Below are 25,919 nucleotides of genomic sequence, written 5' to 3' on the forward strand. Positions count from 1 at the left end.
ATCAGGCCTCCCAGCTGATCAATCAATACCCACCAAGACATATCCCAGACCTTTATGTTGTTTATTTTTGAACAGTGTTGCCTTATTTATATTTATTTTTAATTTTTTTTCTTTGAAACAAGTTTAATTGTTTTCCAGCCCAAAATTAGGGGAAAATCTTAAATCTTAAAAAATGCTCAAAAATCAAGCCATTATAAAGTTAAGCACCCCTCCCCTTAGCAATAAATATTGAACTGATATAGGTGACTGAACTGATATAACTGATTTAGTTGTAGATGGACACAACACAATGCCTTTATCTTTATGTGGCTCTGAGGATCGAACCGGGTCCCACCCATGCATGGTGAGTGCTCTACTGCTGAGCCACAATCCCAGCCCACTGACATGTATTTTATGGATTAAGAAACTGAGAGCTGTGAGGGGTGGGTGCACGCCTGTCATCCCAGCAGCTTGGGAGACTGAAGCGGGAGGATGGCTAGTTGGAGGCCAGCCTCAGCAACTTAGCAAGGCCCTGAGCAACTCAGCAAGACACTGTTGTAAAGGTAAAATTTCTAAGCTGATTCTAAGCCACAGAGCCTGAGTTAAAGTGTAAAAGACCAGGCATCCTAAAGTTTCCAAAGTGCAGAGATTGGGTTAAAAAGTAAAAGACTAGGTATTGTTAGAGTCCCTCTGCTACCCCCAAAACCTGTAATCCCTGTAGCTGTTAGGACAATACTGGAACTGCCCAGTAAATATTTCCACTGACTTTCTGGTTGTTTAATAGCTAAGGGTTCTGAGTTGCTTGGCACGTAGGCATTGCAGGACCTGAACCAATCAGTTTGAATGTGTACCCCACCTAGGAGTACCAATCACTCCTGCCCTGATTGTTCCCGCCAATGTATGTACTAATCCTGACTCAGAGATATTGTTCAATTTGCATCATCATCATGATGATTTGTTCTGATGTATGCAAAGCCCACCGCCCTCTCCAAAAAGTGTACTTAAGCTCCGCTTGACCTCTGCTCTGGGCTCTGAGCCGCTCTCCCTTCTTGAGTGGGCACAGAGTCCCAGCACGCTGGAATGGATCCCCAATAAATTTCCCCCCTGCAATTGCATGAAGTGAGTCTCTTGTGTGGTCTCTCCCTCCGACGCTCCGCTGCACCCCAACACTGTCTCTAAATAAAATACAAAAAGGGCTGGCGACAAGGTTCAGGGGTTAAGCGTCCCTGGGTTTGATCCCTTTTAGGCAAAAAAAAAAAAAAAGATTTCTCAGTCTTTCTTCTGTTTTTTGGGGACAGCCGTGCAGTGCAGGTTGCTTGCCAGAATGACTGGCCTCTAACACTAGATACCAGGAGTTCCCCCACCACGTTTTGAAAACCACAAGAGACAACTCTCCAGATACTGGCAAATATCTCCTGGGGAGCAAAACCAGCCCAGGTTGAAAATCGCTGCAGAGCTGATCTCAACTAGCTGGACTTCCAGAAAGAGCACACAGAGAACAGGAAAAGCCCACAGCTCAGGGGTTCAGAGCTGGCGAGTGTCCAAACCAACGACACCAAATGGTGAGACTCAGAAAGCCCTGTGGACATCAAGAAAGGGAAATCAGGGGAGGGCGCCCTATCCAAAACTACCTCCAAAACATTCAGAAAGAAATGTTCCAACCCTGAAAATCAGACTTCTTAAGAGCAACACTGGAAGACAAAAAGTACCAAATAACACTCAGAGAATCAGCACTGAAGGAAACAGCTATCAGGCTGGTGCTGTGGCACAGGCCTGTCATCCCAGTGGCTCAGGAGGCTGAGGCAGTAGGATCACAAGTTGCAGACCCAGCCTCAGCAAAAGTGAAGCCCTAAGCAACTAAGTGAGACCCTGTCTCTAAATAAAATGTAAAAAGGGCTGAGGATGGGGCTGAGGAGTCGAGAGTTCCTGGGTTCAATTCTTGGGGTTCAATTCTTGGTAACCCCCCCAAAAAAAATGGAAGACGACTTGGAAAACCTAATGTTCTTATTAAGTGCACGTTGTATGCCATTCCAGCCTCAAAAAACTTCCCCCAGGCATAGGACTTCTTCATCCACCATCACACACCACACAACACCCTAGAAACTCCATATGTACAACTTCAAAATTAGAATTCAAGCTTTTATTTCACAGCTGATTGTGTTTCTGCTTCTGATAGATTAGGAGCCTGCCCCAGGCCTCCCGGCTGATCAATCAATATCCATCAAGATGCAGCCCAGAACTTGAGGGTGTTTATTCTTGAACAGGGTCACATTAAGTCACTTAAAGCCTGGTGAAACTGCTGAGGCTGACCTCCAACATGTGATCCTCCTGTCTCAGCCTCCAGAGTCACTGAGATGACAAGCTGGGGCCACCACACCTAGTAAGAGCCCACTTCTTTACATACAAGAGTGCAGGCTCCTACTCTCCTGTGCCAAGAAGCCCTTCTAGAAATCAAACCTTGCCCACACCAGGAGCTCTGGGAAGCCTGAGGATCTGGCCAATCCCCTTGCAGATCCCAACAAGCTGCACCATGTGTCCTCTTTTGTCCCCTGGAAAGCCCAACTCTGGGGAATTATCAAACTCTCTGCCCAATTCCAGCATTTAAAATTAGTCAGCAGGGGTTGGGGATGTGGCTCAAGTGGTAGCGTGCTCATCTGGCATGCGTGCAGCCCGGGTTCGATCCTCAGCACCACATACCAACAAAGATTTTGTGTCCACCGAACACTAAAAAATAAAAATATTAAAATTCTCTCTCTCTCTCTCTCTCTTTAAAAAAAATAAATAAAATCAGGCAGCTGTTTGAAACTCAGCACTCAACTGAACCATTTTGTGCCATCAGGAGACTTCCTATTTCTCTGCCCGGAAAACACTAGAAGCCCCTTGAAGATCAAAAGCATGTTTCTCTTGTTTGTCAATCATGCTCGTAGCCAAAATAGTGGTGGGCAAAATTCACTGTTAGAGTCTGTAAACAAGTCAAAATAACACCTGGTATTTTGCCAGAGAAATGTTAGAGTTCGTAAACAAGTCTGGATGGTGCCTGGCAAAATGCCAGAGGGAGTGGTTTGAGAAGTAACAAAAGTGAGCCATTAAGTGTGGAGATTCCTTATTGGTTGACTGAAGTATCTAGTTTATGCTAATTAAGATAAGCTGTGCAAAATGTATAAATACCTCTGTTTGTCCTACAATAAATGGCTTCCATTCCTGCTGTATCAACGTACACAAGTTATTCGTGCCCCCCCCCCCTTATTTTGCTGCAGCCGGACTGCGGCAGTTCGCATTGGAAAAAAAAAAAAAAAAAAACTGGCTGACTCATTTTTCCCTCTCCCATAATGTGCCACAGAAGATTTTTAAATTTTTTTTTTTTAATTGTGCACGGACATAATATCTCTAATGTTTTTAATATTTATTTTTTAGTTGTAGTTGGACACAATACCTTTATTTCACTTCTTTATTTTTATGTGGTGCGGAGGATCAAACCCAGGGTCCCACACGTGCAAGGCAAGTGCTCTACCACTGATCCACAGCCACAGCCTGTCACAAATTTTTAGGAGGCACTGGACCAACAGAAATGGATTTTCAGCTGGGCACGGTGGTGCAAACCTATAATCCTACTACTCAGGAGGTTGAGGCAGGAGTATCACGAGTTGGAGGCCAGCCTCAGAAACTTAGCAAGGCCCTCCGCAACTTTAGCAAGACCCTGGCTCTAAATAAAATACAAAAAATTTATGTGGCTCAGTGGTTGAGTGCCCCCAAGTTCAATCACTGGTTAAAAAATAAAGAAAAGAAAAAGAAGAGAAAAGCAAAGAAAAAGAGATGCATTTTCCAAGCAAAGGAGACTTGAAAGAGTTCAAGGACCATCCCAGTGACCAGACCCCTCAGAGGACTATCCTCCCACTCTGGCCAGGATGATTTTCATTCTAGAAGCATGAGTTTGGGATCAGATTCCTTTCTTAAACACACATGTGACCCACATCACTAAACAAAGACTAGTTAAGATGTATATTCCATTTGGCTTCTACGTAAGGATCGTCCTATTGGGCAGCAGAAATCAATGAGAACACAAAGACCTTTCCAGTTCCCAGAGGTCTTGCCCACAGGACGACTCTTCCTGCCATCTTCATGCTTTGGATTAACTCTTCTATGAAGTCATCTGTCTGCAGCACAGAGGGAAGAAATGGTCAATATTACTGTGTTTCACTGGGGAAAAAAATGCAGTCCCTGGTCCAAATGATTCACAGACTGGTCCAACCAACCCTGGGTGCCAGCACCTTCCAGGCACTGCTCTGGATGCCCCAACAGTGGAGGTGAGAGAGAAAAGTCTGCTGGGCACAATGGCCCACACCTGTGATGGCAGGGACTTGGGAGGCTGAGGCAGGAGGATGTCAGTTCAAAACCAGCCTCAGCCAAAGTGAGGCCTGAGCAACTCAGAGAGACCCTGTCTCTAAATAAAATGCAAAATAGGGCTGGAGAATGGTTCAGGGATTGAGGGCTCCCCAAGTGCAATCCCTGGCACACCCTACCCCCTAAAAAGAGACATAGACAAGAAACCAGAGGCTTTTCATTGGCCTTTTCTGTTAATAGGAGGCTCCGAGGCCACAGTCACAAGCTCATACAAATTGCAGGTTTCTGTAGATGCTCAGCCTAAAGGGAGACCACGGGCCATGACTCTAGGGTCCAGCAGCTTAGAGGCAATGGAGTGCAAACCCCCAGCTGTCATTACTAAACTGGGTGGCCAATGGAAGGACCATTTTTTTGAAAATAATAATAATAATAATAATAATAATATATACCGTAAGTGCTGGGACTTGGTACAGTTGCCACTTAACAAAAGTAGACCTCACTGCTAAAAGGATGGTTGGTCAGGGCCTTGTGGCGCAGGTCTGTCATCCCAGGGCACCTGGAGTCTGAGGCAGGAGGACTGCAACGTGGAGGCCAGCCTCAGCAGCTCAGCAAGACCCTGTCTTGGAATAAACACAAAAAGGGTCACAGTGTGGCTCCATGAGCAGCACCCCTGGGTCAACTCTGAGCACCAAAGTGACACTGAGTTGGGGAGAACGCTAGGACGGTCCCCGTGCCCCCACATCCCTGGCTGTGCCCGCAGCTCCTCTCGCGCTTGGCCAGGGCACTCTCATCAAGCTTCAGCCCCTTCCCGTGTCTGTGTGAGGTGATGCGCAGCATCTTCGTGGTGCTCTCCACCTCCTGGATCTTCAAGGTGCCAGCCAGGAGCCCAACCTGCATTGAACCAGGAGCCACTACCCTGCACCTGCCCAGGGGTTACCAAGCGGCAATTACTAGGGAGGCTGGCAAGAGCCCACCTCCGCTGGCGTCCCATTGGAGGATATTGGAACACCCTCACTCTCCATTGGCTCAGGCATGCGCTCATCACACCTGCTGGTAGATCTCCGCACACACTTCCTGCTGTGGCTCTGGGTTGACTTCCCTGGCAAGAGTACTTCCGGCTTGCTCTGCAGGTGTGAGCACAGAAGGACTGATCCCTGGAGTTCTGCTCCCTTAATGAGGAGCAGGGGGGGGTGGCCCTGAGGAGCGTTTTTCTGGGTGTTTGTTTGGTACCAGGGATTGACACCAGAGCTCTAAATCACTGAGTCCCAGCCCCAGCCCATTTTTGTATTTTATTTAGAGACAGGGTCTCACTAAGTATCTTAGGGCCTTGCTAAGTTGCTGAGGTTGGCCTCCAACTTGTGATCCTCCTGCCTCAGCCTCCAAAGCCGCTGGTATTAGAGATGTTCACCCACATGCCTGGCATCTACGCAGAATCTTAATAAATGAGTGAGACTTTGTCAGAATCAAATGGCATTGCACCATTTTGCAGATGAAGAAAAAAACCCATACAGAGGAAAACAGAACTTACAGAGAATAAGTGAGCTCACATGAGGGTGAAGACACACCTGATATCCAGTCCAGCTGTGGGGGTTGCTGACTCCCATGTGATTTCTTTGTCCTCTCTAGTCTGACTTTACATATAATTATTTTATTCTGATCATTGAGATCATTATTGAGGCGATTTTGTCTCTTTCCCTCTACTGCTTTACATTATGAAGGTGGAGAACACATATTTACCATTTTAATTTTAATTTTGGAACGTGTTACACAGTCTACAAACCAGCTTCTAGATAAGACTTCTTATGAATTCAAAGAAGGTTCTAGAAAACACCCTCCTGCACACACTGTTGAATCCATGCTTTTTATTTTTATACTATGGATTGAACTCAGGGGCACTTTACCACTGAGCCCCTCCTCACCCATTTTTATATTTTATTTACAGACAAGGTCTCACTGAGTTGCTTAGGGGCTCAATAAGTTGCTGAGGCTTGTCTCCAGCTTATGATCCTCCTGCCTCAGCCTCCCAAGTCACTGGGATGACAGGCATATACCACTGTGCCTGGCTTCAATTATATTTTTATCCACTAAATAGGTACTAAAATGCCAAATCAATGCAATGAAACATACACCAATAATCCTATGGAGAACTACCTTCCAGAACCATGCACTGAAGAATCCCACCTCAATCCCATCCCAAGTAGCATGAAAACTCCAAAGTAGTGGGCGAGGAAGCAAGAGCCACCCTATTGCCCGACAGTAAAGGTCAAATATACAATACAATCAACCCAGCATCACAACAATTATATACAGCTTAACTCAAATCATCATCTCAATGGTTCCCTGGTGTCACCTTTCAAACATTCCCTCTGGCAAATGCCAGGCCTCATTCTGACTGGGCTGTGGCTCTCAACAGATCTAATGTTGTATTAGTTAGAATGTTAGTATAACAGCATTAACACAAAAACTCAAAACAATGGTGAATAAAGCAAAAGAGAAGTTATTTATTTTTCTCAATTGGACACATTGGCGCATGCTTGTAATCACAGGGCTCAGGAGGCTGAGGCAGGAGGATCTCCATTTGGAGGCCAGCCTCAGTAACTTAGTGAAACCTAGTCTCAAAATAAAACATTAAAAGGGCTGGAGATGTGGATTAGTAGTTTAAGCACCATGGGTTCAAACCCCAGTACCAAAAAAAAAAAAGTTATGGCTAGCTGCAAGGGATTTCCAAGAAAGAAAAGCAAAGCCCAGGACCCAATGGCTTGACTCGATTGTGAATTCTATGATATATTTAAAGAATGAACACCAGCCAGGCAAGGTGGTGCACTCATGTCATCCCAGCAGCTGGGTAGGCTGAGGCAAGAACATTACAAATTAAAGGCTAGCCTCAGCAAAAGTGAGGGCCTAAACAATTCAGTGAGGCCCTGTCTCTCAATAAAATATAAAAAAGCTGGGGATGGGGTTCTATGGATAGTGCCCCTGGGTTCAAACCCCGGTGCCAAAACAAAGAATCAAACCAAATGCATCTCAAACTCTTACCAAATAAATAAATAGGAAGAAATGTTTTCTAATATGTTCCCATGAAGCCAGTGTCATCCTGGTAACAGCATCAGGTAAAAATTCTACAAGGAAAAACAAAACAAAACAAAAACCCAGGTCAATATCCCCGGAACATAGACACAAAATTTCTCACAAAAATCTGGTATTAGTAAACCAAATTCAGCAGCAGGTTTTCTCATTGATTATGGTCCTAGGGAGGGAACTCAGGGATGCTCTACCATTGTTCTGTATCCCTCGCTCTCTTTGGTGTTTTTATTTTGAGTCACTGTCTTACTAAGGTGTGGAGGCTGGCCTTCAACTTGCTTGCCATCCTCCTGCCTCAGCCTCCTGAGCCACATGGATGACAGACGAGCACCAGTGTGCCCTGCTGGAATGAGATTCTGACACTGTGTCAGACTTCCTCACCTCTGATTCAGTGTGGCATTAGCAGATCTGTTCAGTTCTGGGGGTGACAGGCAGCTCAGCTGGAGACCTGACAGTCTGCTCTGAGGTTGGTGTATGACACACTGAGGAACACACAGGGTTAATGGCAATCGCTGGCAAGGTAGGACCCTCTGAGAAAAGAGAAGTTTCCATTTCACTCCTGAAAGCATCTTTAAAGCCCAAATTCCAATCAAAGGGGAAAGTATAATAACTTCCTCTTGGCAAATTTATAATGAATCCAGGATTAATTGGCCTTAATGAAGTTGAATTCATGACTGGCTGTTTGTAAAGAAGTCTGAACCACCTTGGTTTCAAAATGGCATTGAAGACCCAAAAATAAGCCAGCATCCTATGACCATGAAGAACAAATTCCAAATCATGCAGTTCTGCAGGCAGTTTTCAAGCACTCATGTCCCCAGAGACAGTGCCCAGCTGGGACTGAAGACGACCTGGGGAGTGTGCTTTAGAGGAAGATGCTATACAGGCTAGTGCTCTGAGGGGGAGTCCCACTCACCTTGGGGTCATGGTAAATTTACAGGTGTCCATGCATCCTCAGAGCTGGGTGTGGTGGCATATTCTGTCATCCCAGCAGCTTAGGAGGCTGAGGCAGGAGGTTCAAAAGTTGGAGGCCAGCCTCAGCAACTTAATGGCCCTGAGCAACTCAGTGAGACCCTGTCTCTAAATAAAATACAAAATAGGGCTGGGGATGGGGCTTAGGGGTGAAGCATCCCTGGGTTCTGTCTCCAGTGTACACACATAAAAGAAAAAAAAAAGGAAAGAAGACCAGCAGCCCTCAGAATGTGGGTGGTCTCAGGAGGGCTGACCTGTGGCCAAAACTCCATGCTCAGTCCTGAGGTTGGCTTTAAACTCAGGCACATGCCTGGTATGGAGGGACACAGGGCCCATGAGGGTCTTGGGCACATCTGGACCACAGATGGCTGTAGAGATGTCCTTACTAGCCTGCTCTCTCCAAATGACAAGAAGATGGAGAAGTGCTGACAGAGGGCTCCAACTCCATGTCAACCCTTCAACAACCCGGGAACCATAAATGGTGGGCCTTAGTTTCTAAATCTGTGAACTACAGCCAAGGACAGGAGCAGCACTGCCCACATAGAGGTCTGTTGGGTGAATTACAGACTAGAAAGTATGGAAATGCTCATGAAGCTTTAAATGACTGTTCAAAGTTGGTGACACCTAGAGATTCAAAAATGTCTGCCAGGTTTTGCTACAGGTGATTCTTGAGATGTGTGGGTGCTGTGAGTGAAAGATGATAATATGTTTTTACATCTGAGTCAGAGAAATCTGTTCAGCTTTGCTGCCCACCATAATCTGTTGAGATAGGTGCAGATTCTCACACTCATTACTCAAGAAAATGAAACAAGGTTTCTGAGCATGGGAGGAACTTATCCAAATTCCCACAGCTCCTCTGTGATGGAAATGATGGCACATTGCACTCTGCCATTTGGGCTTTTGTAGGATTTGGTACAAAGTCCTCTCTAAAGAGTCAGATTGACAAAGCTGGGTTAGGAGGAGTCTGAGTGTGATGTCACATGCCAGGAGCCTTGGCTTCAAGTGGATTATTGACAGTTTCTGAGACTTGAGTGTCTCCTTTTCCATTCCCTGTTTACCTGAGATGTATTTATGTCTTCAGAGCAACATTCTGTGCTCTGCCTTCTCTGCTATTTGGCCACCCCTGTCCTTGAGCCAAGAATTTCCTCCAGGAAGAAGCAAGGTTGTTATATGATGCAAAAGATAAAATCTGGCTTTAGGGCCAAACAGATGCAGTTGGATTCCCAGCTTCACCTTTTTTTAATCTGGGAGAGTGCACAAGTCATGGTTTCTGAGCCTCAGTTTCCTCATCTGAACTGACTCCTCTGTGGCTCTGAGATGCTTTCAAAATTTAATGAATTAACAAACCCAAATGAAAGAGCCCAGCCTGGGGCCCAGGACTGAGCAAATGCTCAAAGAGAAGGGGCGCCTTTGTCTTTCCCCCTCCACGGAAGAAGTTCCATGGGAATATAAGATCACTGTGTCCCAGGGAACATGCGGGCAAGACCTTACAAGCTCTGGCCACAAGGGACTTGAGAAAAAAAGCAAAGATTCCATGAGATGAGTCCTGAGAAGGTGGTGTGGAAACGTTCAGAAATATGTGGCCAAGATTTCCCAGGGAGAAGAAGGGAAAGTTGCTTCTTGAAAAAAACCTATGTCAAGAAAAAAATCCAGGGAATCTTAGGAACAAACACTATTATGTGCAGAGTTGATAGGGCCTTGAAGATAATCTTATCTAGCTCCTTTGACCCATGTGAAAATTGAGGCACAAAGAGAAGAGGTTAGTATCGGGGTCACAGAAGGCATTCGTGGAAGACTTCCAACTCCCTCTAGTGTTCATGACACCTCCCATGCAGCCTGGGTGGGACCGGAAGAGGGCCTACCTGTGTCATGGAAAGGGACATAGAACCTGCTCCTATCTTTTGGTGGTCAGAAGAGGAACAGGAAAGAAGGTGGGTCCAATGGCAGCATCCAAAGCCTTGACCCCAACTTTTCTGTCCAAGGCCTGGTGGCCTTGCAATGACTCTGATCTGCCAGTGGAAGCTGGCTGGCCAGAACTATCTGTCAAGAATTCTTCCTGGCCCATCCTGCCAAGAAAGAAGAAATTCTGCACTCAAAGTGGGGGCTGGGTGGCTGGGGTTGTGGCTCAGTGGTAGAGCACTTGGCTAGCATGTGCGAGGCCCTGAGTTCGAGCCTCAGCACCACATAAAGCTAAATAAATAAAGGCATTGCTCATCTACAATTAAAAAATTAAAAAAAAAAACAAAGTGGGGGCTGGGACAGGCAGCATGTCCTTGGAGGTCCTCAACAGCTCTGGAAGTCTTCACACAAGGACTCTGGAAAAATAAGAGGTGATGTCCCTGCCGAAGAACCATTAGAAACTTCTGTGTGATGGTGACACAAACCATTTCTTCTTCCATAATCATCCTTGCTATAGCCCTGGCTCAGGTCAGACAGCCTGCCATGCATGCACTTTACTTTAAAATACCTCTTGCTTTATCTATATCTATATCTAGATCTATAAGTAGATCTATATCTAGATCTATATCTATATATCAATCTCTCTGTATATCTATCTACCTACCTATCTACCTATCTCTCTATATATCCATATATCTATATATCTATACATCATATATCTATCTATATCTATATATAGGTATATCTATATATCATCTATCTATCCCTGTGAATTCCTGAACTCCCAGTCAGAAGAAAGCACTCTATTCTGTCTTTGAGTGTGCTGATGGTGATGTGATTTTTCAGACAGAACCCTCTGAGCTCTGCAGCAGAAACAAGCCCCCTCCTGATGTAGTTTAAAAGAATAGCCTCCCAATTTTCTCATCTCTTTGCTGGATACACCTTATCCAAGGACAGGGTAAGCCAATTTCTGGTTAAATAGTTCAGAGGTTAATTCTCAACAGATGTGAGAACTTTTTTCTTACATTCCTACACTCTTAGAGGGAATCTGGTCAGCTCTTCTTGCTGGATTCACAAGACTACCTTTGGCCCACGTGTGCCCCACTCTTCAGGCCTTCCCACCTACATTCGATCACTGAAATATAATAGAACAAAGGACGGGAATACTGACATAAATGCAGGAAAGCTAAAGAAAACCTTAGCTATAAAAAGAAGACAACACCCTTCCACAGATACCATCTCTTCGGTCCCCTTCTTCCTCCGGGAGAAGTCTTTTCTGCTCTCCTTTAATAAACTTCTACTTTCCACTCTGACCTTGCCTTGGCGTGCTTCTCTGGTGCAATACTTCAACTTTGGAATAGCAAGGACTCGTCACTGGTAAACAACGATAACACTGGTGTCCGAAGAAGTGAGGATTTCTGTCCTTTTTTGTGTTCTAGGCTTTCTTTGTTCTCATGCCTTTTCTTCTTATTTTTCTCCTTCCTGAATCCTTGACTAGGCCCAGAACTAGGCCAAGAAATTCTTGGTGGAGTGGCCCAAAGGTGGAACCCAGGTTGGCTGAAGAGGGAAGGGCAGTTCAGAGAGCCAAAGACAAATGAACCACCTTAAAGCTTCCTGTAAAGAGGGGCAATTTTGGGGACAGATTACCGTGGTTCCAGGTGGAAGTGTGAGGTTCTTTTTTTTTTTTTTTTTTTTTTTTTTTTTTTTTTTTTTTTCTTTTTTTTTTTTTTTTATTGGTCGTTCATAACATTACATAGTTCTTAATACATCATATTACACGGTTTGATTCAAGTGGATTATGAACTCCCGCTTTTACCCCGTATACAAATTGCTGTATCACATCAGTTACCCTTCCATTGATTGACATATTGCCTTTCTAGTGTCTGATGTATTCTGCTGTCTGTCCTATTGTCTACTATCCCCCCTCCCCTCCCCTCCCCTCCCCTTTTCTCTCTCTACCCCTTCTACTGTAAATCATGTCTTCCATTTGTATTCTCTTGACTTACCCCTCCTTACCTCCTATATGACATTTTGTATAACCCTGAGGATCGCCTTCCATTTCCATGCAATTTCCCTTCTCACTCCCTTTCCCTCCCACCTCTCATCCCTGTTTACTGTAAATATTCTTCTCAAGCTCTAAGTGTGAGGTTCTTGACAAGGGTCAAAGAAACACTCTGAGAGAGTTAAATTCTTCCCTTATGGGACAGTCTCCAAATGATTGGAATCACTCAAAATTGGTCTTCTTGATCTTGCCTGACTCAAGTTATCTATCTGTACTTACTGCCTGTCTAATTCTGGCTTCATGAACACATTTGTTTTTCAATTTTCAGTATTTTTTCTATAATTTAACACTGCAAAAAACAAAGAAAAAAAAAGAACCATTAAATCATCAAGGGAGGGGCTGGGGATGTGGCTCAAGCGGTAGCGCTCTTGCCTGACGTGCGTGCGGCCCGGGTTTGATCCTCAGCACCACATACCAACAAAGATGTTGTGTCCGCCAAAACCAAAAAATAAATAAATATTAAAAACCAAAAAAAAAAAAAAATCATCAAGGGAAACAATTAATGGAATGCACTTGGGCCCCTTCCGCTCAGCCTCAGGACACTTTCTCAGCATTCCTGCTTGTTTTCTGCCAAGGTCACAGAAAGCACCTGGGGTCACTGTGTTAAGATGATGAGAATCACAGCCTCAAGAAAGAGTGTTTTGTAAAGTGATCCTGAATAAATATTGAAGGAGACAGCAGGGCTCAAAACTAGGATCTCCTAAGCCCTCAGGAACAGGTTAGGCCAAATATTCATTTCTAGTTTTTTTAATCTTCATACAGATATCCAGATTTGTATTAATTTGCAGATCCACTGAAAGACCTAAGCAACCTCATTCTACTTGTGACCTCATTTTGCTCTGAAAGTTAACCTTTGACCTACTATAGTCCTAAAGTCAGGAAAATACCACAGAAAAGCTCTGTGGAAACAGTTCTAAAAAAGCTGCAGATGGTGATCGATGAAGATAGGCCAAGATATTGAAATATCCGAAATTCCAGATGCTCCCACCTAGGTGTGGTGGCCAATATCTAAACTAGAAGCCCTGCAGCTGGGCATGTGACGCCCTTGCCACACCCTTGTGGTTTAAACCAATCATTTTTAATTGCATCAACCCCTTGAACTAACCAAGAATCCTTTTCATATTCTCTCCTGCCACTTAATCCGCTAATCATGTTTTAGAGTTGTTGTTGGATTTTCTGTGGTGTGTGATTTGCTAAGAGATGCTGTGATGGATGTGGGGTGCCTGCCTTCCCCAAAGAGTGTATAAACTTCTGCAGGCCCTGGGTTGGGGCCTCTCAGTGCCCCCAGTTGCTGTACATGGAGGATGGAGCTAGCTCACAATAAATGCCTCTTTGTTGCTCACATTGATCTAGGTCTCTGGGGATCTTTGGGGGGCCCCAAATTAAAGCATGACAGCACCTGGGTTTTAATCCTTCCAGGTCAAGGGGGTTGGTGGAGAGGATTCCAGGAAGGGGATATGGATAAAAGGTCCTCATAACGACTAGTCCTGATCCTGGGCTTGGGCTCGGTGACCCAGACCAATCTGCTGTCCCTGGGGTGAGGGCGGGGGAGTGCAGAGAGGATCGAAGTCTCTCGAGTACTGAGTGGCGGGCGGCAGCGGTGTCTGGTGGGGGCTGAGGAGGTTCAGAGCAGCAGAGGCCAAGGCCGCAAAGGGAGTGGGTCGGGTGGGTGGCCCGCATCTTCGGAGGCAGCCCAATGCCCCGAGGCTGCAGCAGCACTGCCCAGTCTCTGCCATTTGGGGACCCGGCACAGGGCGAGGCGCCAGGTGCCATGGGCCAGTCAGTCCTTGCACTTGGGTGCGACCCTGGGGCCCGACTCAGTTTCCCAGGGTGGCGGGGTTGGCACTGCTGGCCATAGCAGCACCACTTTGCTGTGTAACAGGCACTTAACTTGTGCATTTCCATGCTCAGACTGCAAAGAGAGGTGCAGCTCCCTGCCCAAAGTCACACTGCTGGGATATGGTGGGATGAGCTTCCAATACCTGTGCAGGCATGTGCCCTTCCTGGCCTCTGGTCCTTCTCCCAGCGGTGCTCACAGCTGGTTCCCTTAGGTCCTGGTGGGGCTGCTGAGGGTGTGTCTGGGACTTGCTCTGAAATTGGATGAAGCAGGGTGGGTGAGTTCCCTGGGACAGGCTTTTTCCATGCCTTTGTCCAATTCCTAGAAGGTCTTCCTGTTAGGTGCCCTCTGAATCTGGCTGCAACCAAATGAAACTCTTTCTCCATCTTCAGTGTTATCTTAGGTGCCTTGCCTTGTCCATCCCTACAACAGTATACTTCTATACACTTAAACATTGTTTATGTTTTCATGAAATGGTAAACAGATGGGGTTAATTGTGTACTTCAAATAACAAAATATCACTTATTAAAATGGAATAATTTGCCTAAGTTCAGAAATTTACAAGGATTGTTTCAAAGTGTGAATAAAGAAGGAGTTAACAGATGTGAAAGAGAAATGACAAGGTTCTAAGTATAGATTTAATAGAAGAAAAATGTGCTTTGGGATAAGAGAGTGTATGTGATTAAGTAAATAAGAGGATTTAAGCAAGTGATAAAGAAGGTCTGTTTATGTTGGCTATATAGGATTCAGTATGTGATAAAGAAGGTCTGTGTAAGTTGATTATATATGTAAGTTTTTTTAGCAAGTAATCTTGAAGGAATTAAGAATTATACAACTGTGGTTAAACAACAACTGTTATTTTGCAATATTATAGTATGTTATTTTTTTAAGAGCTAAACTTAATTAATATAAAACCATCAATAGTAATTGTGGTAGTATTACTCTTTTTTTGTATATTAAATGTGTTCATGTTTTCCAGGTATATATGTCTTTAAGATAGAAACTCAAACAACAATTACAACAACAACAACAAACCAAACATTATATCAAGCTGATGTTCTCCAAACTAAAGTTGCATGGTAATTTTAGACGTATAAGAATAACATATTGGAGATTTATTTATATAATTTAATTTTTTATAACTGGAACTGTTTTCAATAAGATAAATATGAAGTCCTATACACTGGGTAGAATTTAAATGTAACATCATATTTTGTTAGCTAGTATTCATGTAACATCAAGCAACAATATATGTAAACTTTATAAAATAATATTTAAGAAACAAAGATCAACTTCAACACTAGAACACTTTACCTAAGATTTACAAAGAGCCTTGCCTTCCCTGAGATAAGGTTCTGCCTACCATCTTACTACATATCAGAATGACTCCAAAGTAGCCCTGATTTCAGCTAAAAGCCAGTACTCTTAATTTAAGGTGAAACTGACTTTGCTGGATCTTTAAGATCAAGACTTAAAGTTAAATTAAAATGGCCAAGAAAACCAATATTTGACTCTTGCCCTCTGAGTCAGTCTGAATCAAGGGAACAGGGAACTTCTCTAAAGAGCTTTGCAACTCTGGGCCACATAACCTCCCGATCAGGGAGACTAATGAGACCACTGGAGAACAGAAGCCAATCAGTGAACTTGCTGTGAATAGGAGGGTCATTTGAGACAGGAGATGTCCCTGATGCTTCCAAGGAAAGCCACATTGTCAAGCAAGACCTGGACCCATCATAGCACAGATATTACTAGCAGAACTAAGAAGCTGCTATTAAGTTCTCCCAGGAGTGACCCCTATGGGAATTCAGCTGAGTCTTAATGATAGAAACAAAGTCAATTTTGACCAGCTTGATCTTAAAAACCTACCCAAAACAGTTAAGCTAAAACACAGTCATTCCTGGGAGTAATGAAGGACAGAAACAGCTAGAAAAGAGGAGACAGCAACTAGGTCAACAGGATCCATGGGGAATGTTCAGTCAAGTGTGGCCTTGGCTCCTCCCCCCACAGGATCCCTATTAGTCCTCTTTATGTTTCTTCTAATAGAACTCTGTATGTTAAATTGCCTACAGAAGTTCCTACAAGATCTGATACACAAATTCACCAACCAGCCAGTCAATCATCTACTTCTTTAAGACTACCAGCCCCTGATGCCCAAGACAGAGACCTATGACTCATGACCAACTCTTCTAGTGAAAAACCAGCCTCTACCTCAGAGCAAAGCCTGTCCAAGGAAGGGATATGACCTTTTTCCTTGGAAAAACCCACAGAGCACTCCTAGGCACATTCCCATACTGCTAAGTTGTTTATCTACAAATAACAGGAGAGATCTGCTGTGCCAGGCATCCCTGACTCAGTCAGGCTAGGTGGAGACCCATAGTAACCCCCTAGCAGCCACCAATCAGCATGAGACAGGGAAATACCTGGGATGCCAGATGAGCCTCCCAGTAGTTTATGGTGTTGGGAAAACATGTGATTCAGCATTAACACCCCTCTTGGCTTAAACCAATCAGTTCAAATGATATTTGTAAACAATCACTTCTACCCAACTTGTTCCCACCAGTGAATGTACTAATCATGATTTAGAGTTGTTATTTGATTTTCCTGCAGTGTGTGATGATTTACTAAGAGATGCTATGATGTATGTGGGGGTCCCTGCCTTCTCCAAAGAATGTATAAAACTGCTGCAAACCCTGGGCTTGGGGTCTCTCAGTGTCACCACTTGCTGTGTGCTAGCTCACAATAAACACCTCTTTGCTGCTTACATCAATCTTGGGTCTCTGGTGGTCTTTTGGGGATCCCAAATTCAAGCATAACACTAGCTCCAGAGACTCTGCCCCTACCTAACACCCTTCATAACCTCTTTTCCAGATTTTACAACCTCTCTTTCACTTCCTAGAAATGAGATCTGCTCTCTGGCAGGTCCACTCTGCTTAGTCTATCTGCTCTACAGCATCCACACAAGGAAGCATCAAACCTAAACTCCCCACACATCAGATGAGGAGCCACCAGCCAGATCAGCCAGATCAACTTCACTCACATGCCTAGGCACAAAAAGCTTCACTACCTACTTACTTTGGTTGATACTTTTTCAGGTTGGATAGAAGATTTTCCTACATCCAGGGAAACTGCTGACACCATCACCTTTTTCCTCATCAAGCGGATTATTCCCACGTTCAGACTTCCCACCTCCACCCAGTCAGACAAAGATCCAGCCCCCACTTCTCAGGAAAGAAGCAGACCAGTGCCTTCCTGCAACATTCATTGCCTCAATCCCAGCACAACCACAAACTAAATTGGACCCTCTTCACCTGGGTGACTCAGTCTTACTTCAGGAACTGCATTCTCAGTCATTGCTGGATGGTACCCCATACAGTCATACTTACTACCTCAATAGTGACCAAGCTTTTAGACATTCTCGCTGGTACCATGTCTCCCACCTGAAAAAGGCACCTGTTACAAATATCCAGTCTTGAACTTCCACCACGCCCATCAAACTCAAAATTTCTCACCCATCCTGTTCTTCTTTTACTAATCATTAAATTTCTTTTAAGTTTCTATTCCAAACACAGATGATGCTTTAACATCTAAGTGACATGGCACCAGGATTACACCACCCACTCTCAGTTTATGGATCAAGGCGATTTCGCTTCCACTGGCTGAAATTGGGCTGTCACCCTTAACATTACTAGAATCAACAGAGCTACCTCTGATACTTCCTAGAGTCCCTACCACAGGACCAATGGCTGATACCAAGGATCTCCTCTGCCCAAGACTGATTTGATGCTATTGATAACTTGTGGTTTCAAGGAATTTTTATGGACTTTACCCCTGCCCAAAAAAAAAACTGTATATAGCCACTGGGTGTTATTTCTGGCTGCCTGGTGTTCCCTGACCTGTCCCTGAACATTCCTCCACTTTCTCTCCTAGATCCCACCTTGCCCACCATTAAGCATGATGTAGCCAGAGGATTTTATGATTTTCCCATGTCACTTAGAAAAACAAATGGAAGGAATGTTAGGTTCAGGACAGACTGAACCATGTTGTCCGTAGGGCAGGCTTAATAGATGTTAGCTGCAGGATAACACGTGCACTCAACACCCCCCCACCACCTGTCTGATCCTTTATCACCTGTTTACATCAAGTCTGAACACTCGACCCCCATCCACCTGGTGCAACAGAAACCCACATCTGACCCCTGCCCCATCTGCCTCAAGGCAGAGAAGGATACCCTTAGCAACTACTGTGTAATCCAATCATTATCCGCCAACAAGACAGCTTGGAGACCCAGAGATCCCATTAAAATTTGGCTTTAAAAACTCTCTCCTGCCGGGGCGGGGGTGGGGGGGCATCTCTTGTTCTCTCTGTCTCAATCTCTTGCTTCACTCTCTGCCGGGGGCCAGCCCCAGCGGGGTCCAGGGAGTCCCGAAGGAGGAGTGGCGTCGGCGAAATGATGAGACAGGAGTCGTTCCCTTTGAGCAATCTTCAGAGAGAGAGCTAAAGCTGCTTTCTCTGGGTCCCCTTTTTATTACAATTTTTCTCATCACTATAGATACACAATACGTCATTGATTATATAACTTAAAACTTTGCCAAGACATGACATTTCCTTAACCATGATTGAGAGCACACCGATCTACATTCTTCCAGGATATGACCCCCAGCCATACAATCATCAAAGTACAGAATCATCAATAAAACATGTCACCAATTTACATCCTTCAGATTTTCCCAAGATTTACTATTTTTCCCAAGATATGTTATTTCCTTATTAACTAATGTCAAACTACGTATCCAGACTCTGTTTCTTAATTAATCATTAACCTAAAGTACACCTGCACTTTATTTTTAATCTAAAATTCCCATCTAAAAAAGTCCCTTTAAATCTTATATTTAAAATGTCCTAAAGTTTATGAATCATCCTTAAAGCATATCAGAAACCTATATAACTAAAGACTTAATAATTTCTAAACTTAGGAATCTAAATAAAATAATATTTTTAACATTATTCTAAAACTGTGTCTTATAAAGCTATTTTAATTAATTTCTAAATTTATTCTCATAAAACTGGTTGAGCTGCTTTCTCAGAGAGTTTCTTTTGTTTCTCAGTCAAGGTACACTAGTTCTCAAAGAATTTGTTTCTCAGTCAATGTACACTAGTTCTCAAAGAGTTTGCTTCTCAGTCAAGGTGCACTAGTTCTCATAGAGTTTGTTTTTCAGAGAATGATTGTTGTCTGTTATTAGGTTTGTCCACAATGTACTAAGATAGAAGAATAGCCTTTTATTTTGTCCTTGATATGCTGAGGGGTGGGTAGCAGAACAGTTTCCAAGGCATGAACTACCTGTTCTGTTCTAGCCATCTGAAATTTAATTTATTTGGCATTTAACATACTCATGCCTCTTGTGAGAAACATAAGCATGAAAATGCAAAGTCCCAATTACATAAAAAAGTGTCTCATGGTTTCGGTTACCCACCAACCAGCGTGGCTTTGCCAGCATTCATCCTCACTGTGACCCTGTCAAGACAGTGGGAGAGCGGCTTTGCCAACACTTTTTCTCACTGTGACCCTGTCAAGACAGTGAGTGGGGGATCGCCTTCACCAACTCTCCCTTGCTCTCTCTTTCTTCTCTCTCTCCTCCTATTTTGCACTGCTGCAATAAAGATCTCTTGGTCATTCCGAGTGTTGTGGTCACTTTCCTTTCACTTCCACCCCTAAACTATCATTTGGCCCTGTGTGAGAAACCAGAGGTAGGCTTAGAGTGACCTTTGTACTCCAGGGGTTGGGTCACTCGCCCAAGGAAAGTGAAATGCTGGAGCCCAAGCCTTGCCTAGGCAAAGGAAAGTTTGAGTACCCTTGAAGCATGGGATTCTAGTCTGGAAGAGTTAGTTGTCAACCACAGAACCAAGGCTCCTCTCCCTGGTAATGAACGTTTATCAAGCCCACTTTGCTACTGAGCAGTGAGGTTTGTACACAACAGAACCTGCCTACACACATAAGTGAATGTGGGTGCGATACTTTCACTTACATGTAGAAGAGAAATAAAGAAAGGACAATATATGACATGGATTGCAGTCTCACTTATAACCAGAAACTTCAGCTGTGGTAAAAGACAGCACATTGGTCACACAAAACTATTTAAAGGTGACTTGCAAAAAGAAGTTATCCTCCTTTTTTTTGGAGGGGAGTTAATACCAGGGATTGATCTCAGGGGCACTCAGCCACCGAGCCACATACCCAGCTTTATTTTATATTTTATTTAGAGACAGGGTCTCACTGAGTTGCTTAGTGCCTCACCATCCCTGAGGCTGGCTTTGAATTTGAGAGAGTCTTGTCTCAGCCTCCAGAGCTGCTGAGATTACAGGCATGTGCCACCAAGGTCCACTTCTAAATCTTTCTGTCTAAACTAGAATCCTTTTTTTTTTTTTTTTGCAAAGGTCAAGAATGTTTTATTGTGGCTTGGGTGGTAGGGGAGCGCTGCGCTGCCCTGCACCCTGAGCAATTTTTGCGAGCCCAGAAGTGGTGAGAGGGAGGGGGCCAGGCCTGGAGGCTGAAGACAGCTGGCCAACCAGGGCCCTGCCCATTGGCTGCCGGGTGGGGCGGTAACCATGGCGACGCCATTGCTAAGGGCCAGAGCCAATCAGGGCGTCACTCTGGCTGTTTCAAAAATCTACCTGCAGCACTTGGGAAGGGGAGGGGAGAGCGTCTCGTGGGGGAGGGGAGGGGAGGTCCTGGCCCAGCGGGGATGTTCCCCCTCCACATTGTCGCATGTAGGGCCTGGGCGCTCACTTGCAGCCCTTGGGCATCTTGGGGACACTGGGCTTGGCTGCCTTCTTCAACCTGTTGCTCCCAGCCGCTGCCTTCTTGGCCTTGCTGCTGCTGGTGCTGCTGCTCTTGTTCTCGGTGGCAGAGGCCTTCCGGGTGCTTGCTGTGGCGCCCTTGGTGGGTCAGGGGTCCACGTGGCGCCGTGCTGCCTGCTTCTTGGGTTTGTGCACAGCAGGCGCGGAAAAGGGGCCCACCCTTAGCTGGCCACCAGCTTTTGGCAATTGAGCTTGAAGGAGCAGGTGGAGCCTGTGCCCTGGACCTGCAGTAGCAAGTCATTCTGCACCAGCTTGCACAAAGTGCTTGAGGTAGGTGCGGCTGTTCTGCTGGTCGAACCTCACCACCTTCCTGGCCTCTGCATAGATGCCCACCAGGGACAAGCTTCTGCTCTCCCAGCCTGCGGTCTCCTCCACCAGCTGGCTGTACTTGCCCAGCTGGTTCTTCCTGCGGCTGCTCTTATGCATTGGGCCACCATGGCCCTTGTCGCTGCCCCCCCCATGGCCCCCTCGGCGGGCGCCCAGGAGCGGCAGGGCCTTCTCCAGCTCCACCAACGTGGTGGCCAGCGGGTTGGTGGCAGGCGGTGCCAGGAAGAGGAAGGTGAAGGGGGGGGTGCTCAAGGTGCGGGTCCTGGGGCTGGGCGGCATGGCTGGGGACAGATGGACAAGCGCCACCGGGGAGCCGGGGTGGGAGTCTGGGGCAGCTCTGGGGCTTAGGGAGGGCTCAAGCTTGGGTCCGAATCTCGTTGCGGTGCCACTGCTCTAAAGCTGCCTGCCTTCTGGACGTTGTGCTGCACTCTGCTAAGCTAGAATTTTTTATTCAGAAGATTCCTATACAGATCTTTGTCCTTGTGTAAAACAAATGGAAGACCAGTGTTCATCAACATGAGGACAATTTTTTTGAAAAGGGTTTGAGGGAAACAAACTTCTTGGTGCTTTTTCATGAAAGCACGTGGTGGGCAGTTAGAGGTTAAGTTGTTCAGACAACACAAGCAGAATTTATGGAATATGGATTATTTTTGTTTCTTTACCCTATTTCTGTAAGTCTGCAGGTCCACTTATAATTTTTTTCAAGTGAGACATCCTTAAGTTGAATTTCAATAATTCATAGTTGTTATAGTTTTTATAATAATGTATTTGAAAACATTTGTTCTCTGTGTACACAGTTTACATAGGAAACTAGCTCCAAGATATTTCTTGCCTAGGAAGCCTGTATAAGGACTTTTTCCATCTGATACTGAGGACAGGTTTCATGGGAAAGTCAATCGTATGAAGGTTACATAACTTTTCCCCCCTGGAGGACTCCAGCTTTGCTTATCCAAGTGTGGTCCTATGTCTTGGAGCTTGTTTGAAATGCAGACTGGTGGTGTACCTGAACTTGTGGGAAGAACCAGAGAAGATATGTGACTCTCAGACTTGATGGTGTTACCAGGATCGCTGGACTACTACAAAGTTTCTGATTCAGTAGTCTGTGTGGGAGCCTGAGAATTTTAATTTTAAGAAGTTATCACATGATGCTGACACTGCTGGTACTTGGAGAACCATTATACTAGAGTCTCCTCATTTTACACTTTTCTTCCCTTTCCAAAGTTCTTACTCATTCAAATAGATTTTTAAAAACAGGTTATCATATTCTTTAACTTGATTGAAGAGGAAAAAAGCATTTTTTTTTTTCAATGACCACACCAAGATTGCTTTTCAGCATCTAATTTCAGAGCAAAAAAATCTCTTTAAACCTTAGTTTTAAGTCTTATCTATGGGTGTCTCTTTCTCTTCTTTCTGTAAGTATTCTTTTTAATGTTTAAAAATTCTTTTAATGTAGATAACATATTCTTATGTTTCAAAAGTTAAAATGACACAAGCATGCTTGGGAAAATGTGATTTCCAAATGCTTTGCCCCCCCTTCACCCCTCTTTTTTAGATAACCACCTTTAATTTATTTCCCATAGATGTCAATTGTTTCCTTTTATAGTAGGAGAAATGCCAATGTACTCTCTCTCTCTCTCTCTCTCTCTCTCTCTCTCTCTCTCTATATATATATATATATATATATATATATATATATATATAACGTAGAATACTATGTAAGTAATTCTATCCTATGGCTTTTTCTTTATATGCTCTTGAGATTTTTTCCTATTAGTATTTATTTAGAAAGAATATAATATTTGCTTATAAAAAAACACTTTTTTTTTTTAAAAACAGCTGTGTTTAAACAGTGTCTATTAAGTGCCTGGTTTTCTTAGCCAGCCCCCCCTGGTGGGTGTTTTGGTTGTTTCTAGTTTTACCACAGACCATACTATGGTGAAACAGCTTGTATACATATCATTTTATACATGTGCAAGTACATCTGTGGGATACATTCCTAGAAGTGGGATCGCTGTGTCAGTGGTCAGTGCATTTATAGTTTAGTTAAATTCTTATTTTCTTAGGTGTTGCACTGTTTTAAACTCCCACAAGTACAGTTGCTCCTCATTATCCACTGAGGATTGGTTTGAGGACCCCTTTGTGGATACTGTAATACAAGGATGCTTAAGTCTCTTATGTAAAAAGCATAGTATTTGCATATAACCTATGCACTTTCTGCACATACTTTTAAATCATCTTTAGATTGCTTAGAAGACCTAATACAATAAAAATACCATGTAAATAGTCATTACACTGTATTGTTTAGGAACTAGTGACAACAAAAAAGTTGGTATGTGTTCAGTATGACAATAAAAAAAAAATATTTTCACCTATGATTGTTGAATCCAGTCTGAATACCACAGATACAAGAGGGCAGATCACAGTGGATGAGAGAGTTCCTATTTTTTCCTGGCACCTTTCCAATGTACTGTGTACAACCCTTGAATTTGTTAACAGTTTGACAGATGAGAATTATCAATATAGAGTAGTTTAATGTGGATTGCTATCATTATTAATAAGGCTGAGCATATTATGCTTAAAAACTAATTGTATTTTTTTTTTTCTTGTGAATTCTCTGTTAATGAGTTTTTTCACATTTTTGTTTTGGGTTGCTTTTTTCCCATTATCAATTTCTAGAAATTTGTAAATTGGAGAGATTAGCCCTGTGTAATATCAATTCTAGTGTTCCCCAGATTTTCACTTATTTTTATTTACCTTCACATATTTTGATATACAAAAGTCTTACATTTTTTTCTTTAAATTTTACAGTTTATATTAATCATTACAGTATCTTGATTTTTTAAAAAAATATTTCTTTATTTCTATGTGGTGCTGAGGATCAAACCCAATGCCTCACAAGTGCTAGGCAAGCACTCTACCACTGAGCTAAAGCCCCAGCCCAGGTATCTGGAGTTTAAGTCACTGAAAGGCCTCCAAGATTTTTAGAATTTGCCCATGGTTTGTTTTAGTACTTTTATGGTGTCACATTTACATTTAAATGTTCAAATTAGGATTTATTCTGGTGTTCAGAATGATGCATAGGTTCAACTTTATCTTTTTCTGTGTGTCTGTTATTTTCATCTGTTGCTTTTAGAGCCCTTCTTTGAATCTCTTATGGTATTGTTAACTTTTGGAGGTATTGGGGTGTCTCTGAGTTTTGTATTCTATTAGTCTTTTTCTTCATATATCAGTATCACATTAGTTGTTTTATAAAAGTTTTAATATCTTTTAAAACTAGTTTCCCCTTGTTGCTTTTCATATTCCTGGGAATTCTTGCTTGTTTATTTTCCCATGAGTACTTTTGAACTGTTTTGTCTAGTTCCAGAAAAACAGAAATCTAAAGGAAATAAACATCAGATTAAAGGTATATATTTAAAATCTATTTAACTTCTCCAAACTTTTTTTTCAGGTTTTTAATAAAGGTACTATGAAAGAATGTAAGACAGGAAAATAATTAAATATTTTTACTGTGGTAAGTGTTTTATGATTTTACATTTTAAAAATTCTTTAATTCTTCTTCTTCTTCTTCTTCTTCTTCTTCTTCTCATTATTATTATTATTATTATTATTATTATTATTATAGTCTGCTTCCTTAATGTGTAAAAGGTTATTGTTTTAGGAGTGTTTGAGTTCATACAACCTCTGGGTAGTAAGGTGGATGCCAATAATGTGTGGTGTTTGAATAATGATGCTTGTCTTTCCCTATCTCTTTGACTCTAACATTTTAATTTCTATTATCTTGTCATTTTAAAGTGTGGTTCTGAGAAGGAGATCCTGTGTTACATTTACTTGCAACATTCAATGAATTCTTTCCTCTTAAATAGGAAGATGAAAAGATTTGAAGTAATTTTGGTGATATAGAGGCACTTCTTTCTCTTAAAATTTGTTGTGATTTTTTATTATAATAATTAGCAAAATTTTTACCCATATAAAACAACATAATGACAAAAGTAAGCCCTCAACTCCTACACAAAGAAATGGCAACCATTAACTCACTTTTCGAAACTTATTGTTGGATATGAAAGTATATATAAGACTTTAAATACACAGCAGTCTCTCTCTATATATGAAGCTATGTGGTCATTTTTATAGTATTCTATATATATCTCCATTTGGGAGTTGAACCTGATGTGCATAATCATGGGTGATAATTTTACTGGCTGCCTAGTTTTGTTTTTTTAAATTATTTTTTTTAGTTGTCAATAGACCTTTGTATATGCAGTGTTGAGAATCAAACCCTGTTCTTCACACATGCCAGGCAAGTGCTCTACCACTGAGCTACAACCCAGACTTGCCTGCTTAGTTTTCTATTATTTAGAGGCATCATACTTTATCTAGCTACTCCTTTCAAAACCATTTAGATTGTTACTTGTTTTTCTTTCTTGTTAATAATGGTATATTGATTATAGTATACTTATTCACTTATCTTCTTAGAGGTAAAACTTCCAGGTCAAAGATTATATACATTTTATATATTGATAAATATAGCTAAGCTGTTATCTGTAAAAACTGTCATCCTCAATGTCCATG

Source organism: Urocitellus parryii, chromosome 6 (genome assembly GCF_045843805.1).
Source record: "Urocitellus parryii isolate mUroPar1 chromosome 6, mUroPar1.hap1, whole genome shotgun sequence".
Classification (NCBI taxonomy): domain Eukaryota; kingdom Metazoa; phylum Chordata; class Mammalia; order Rodentia; family Sciuridae; genus Urocitellus; species Urocitellus parryii.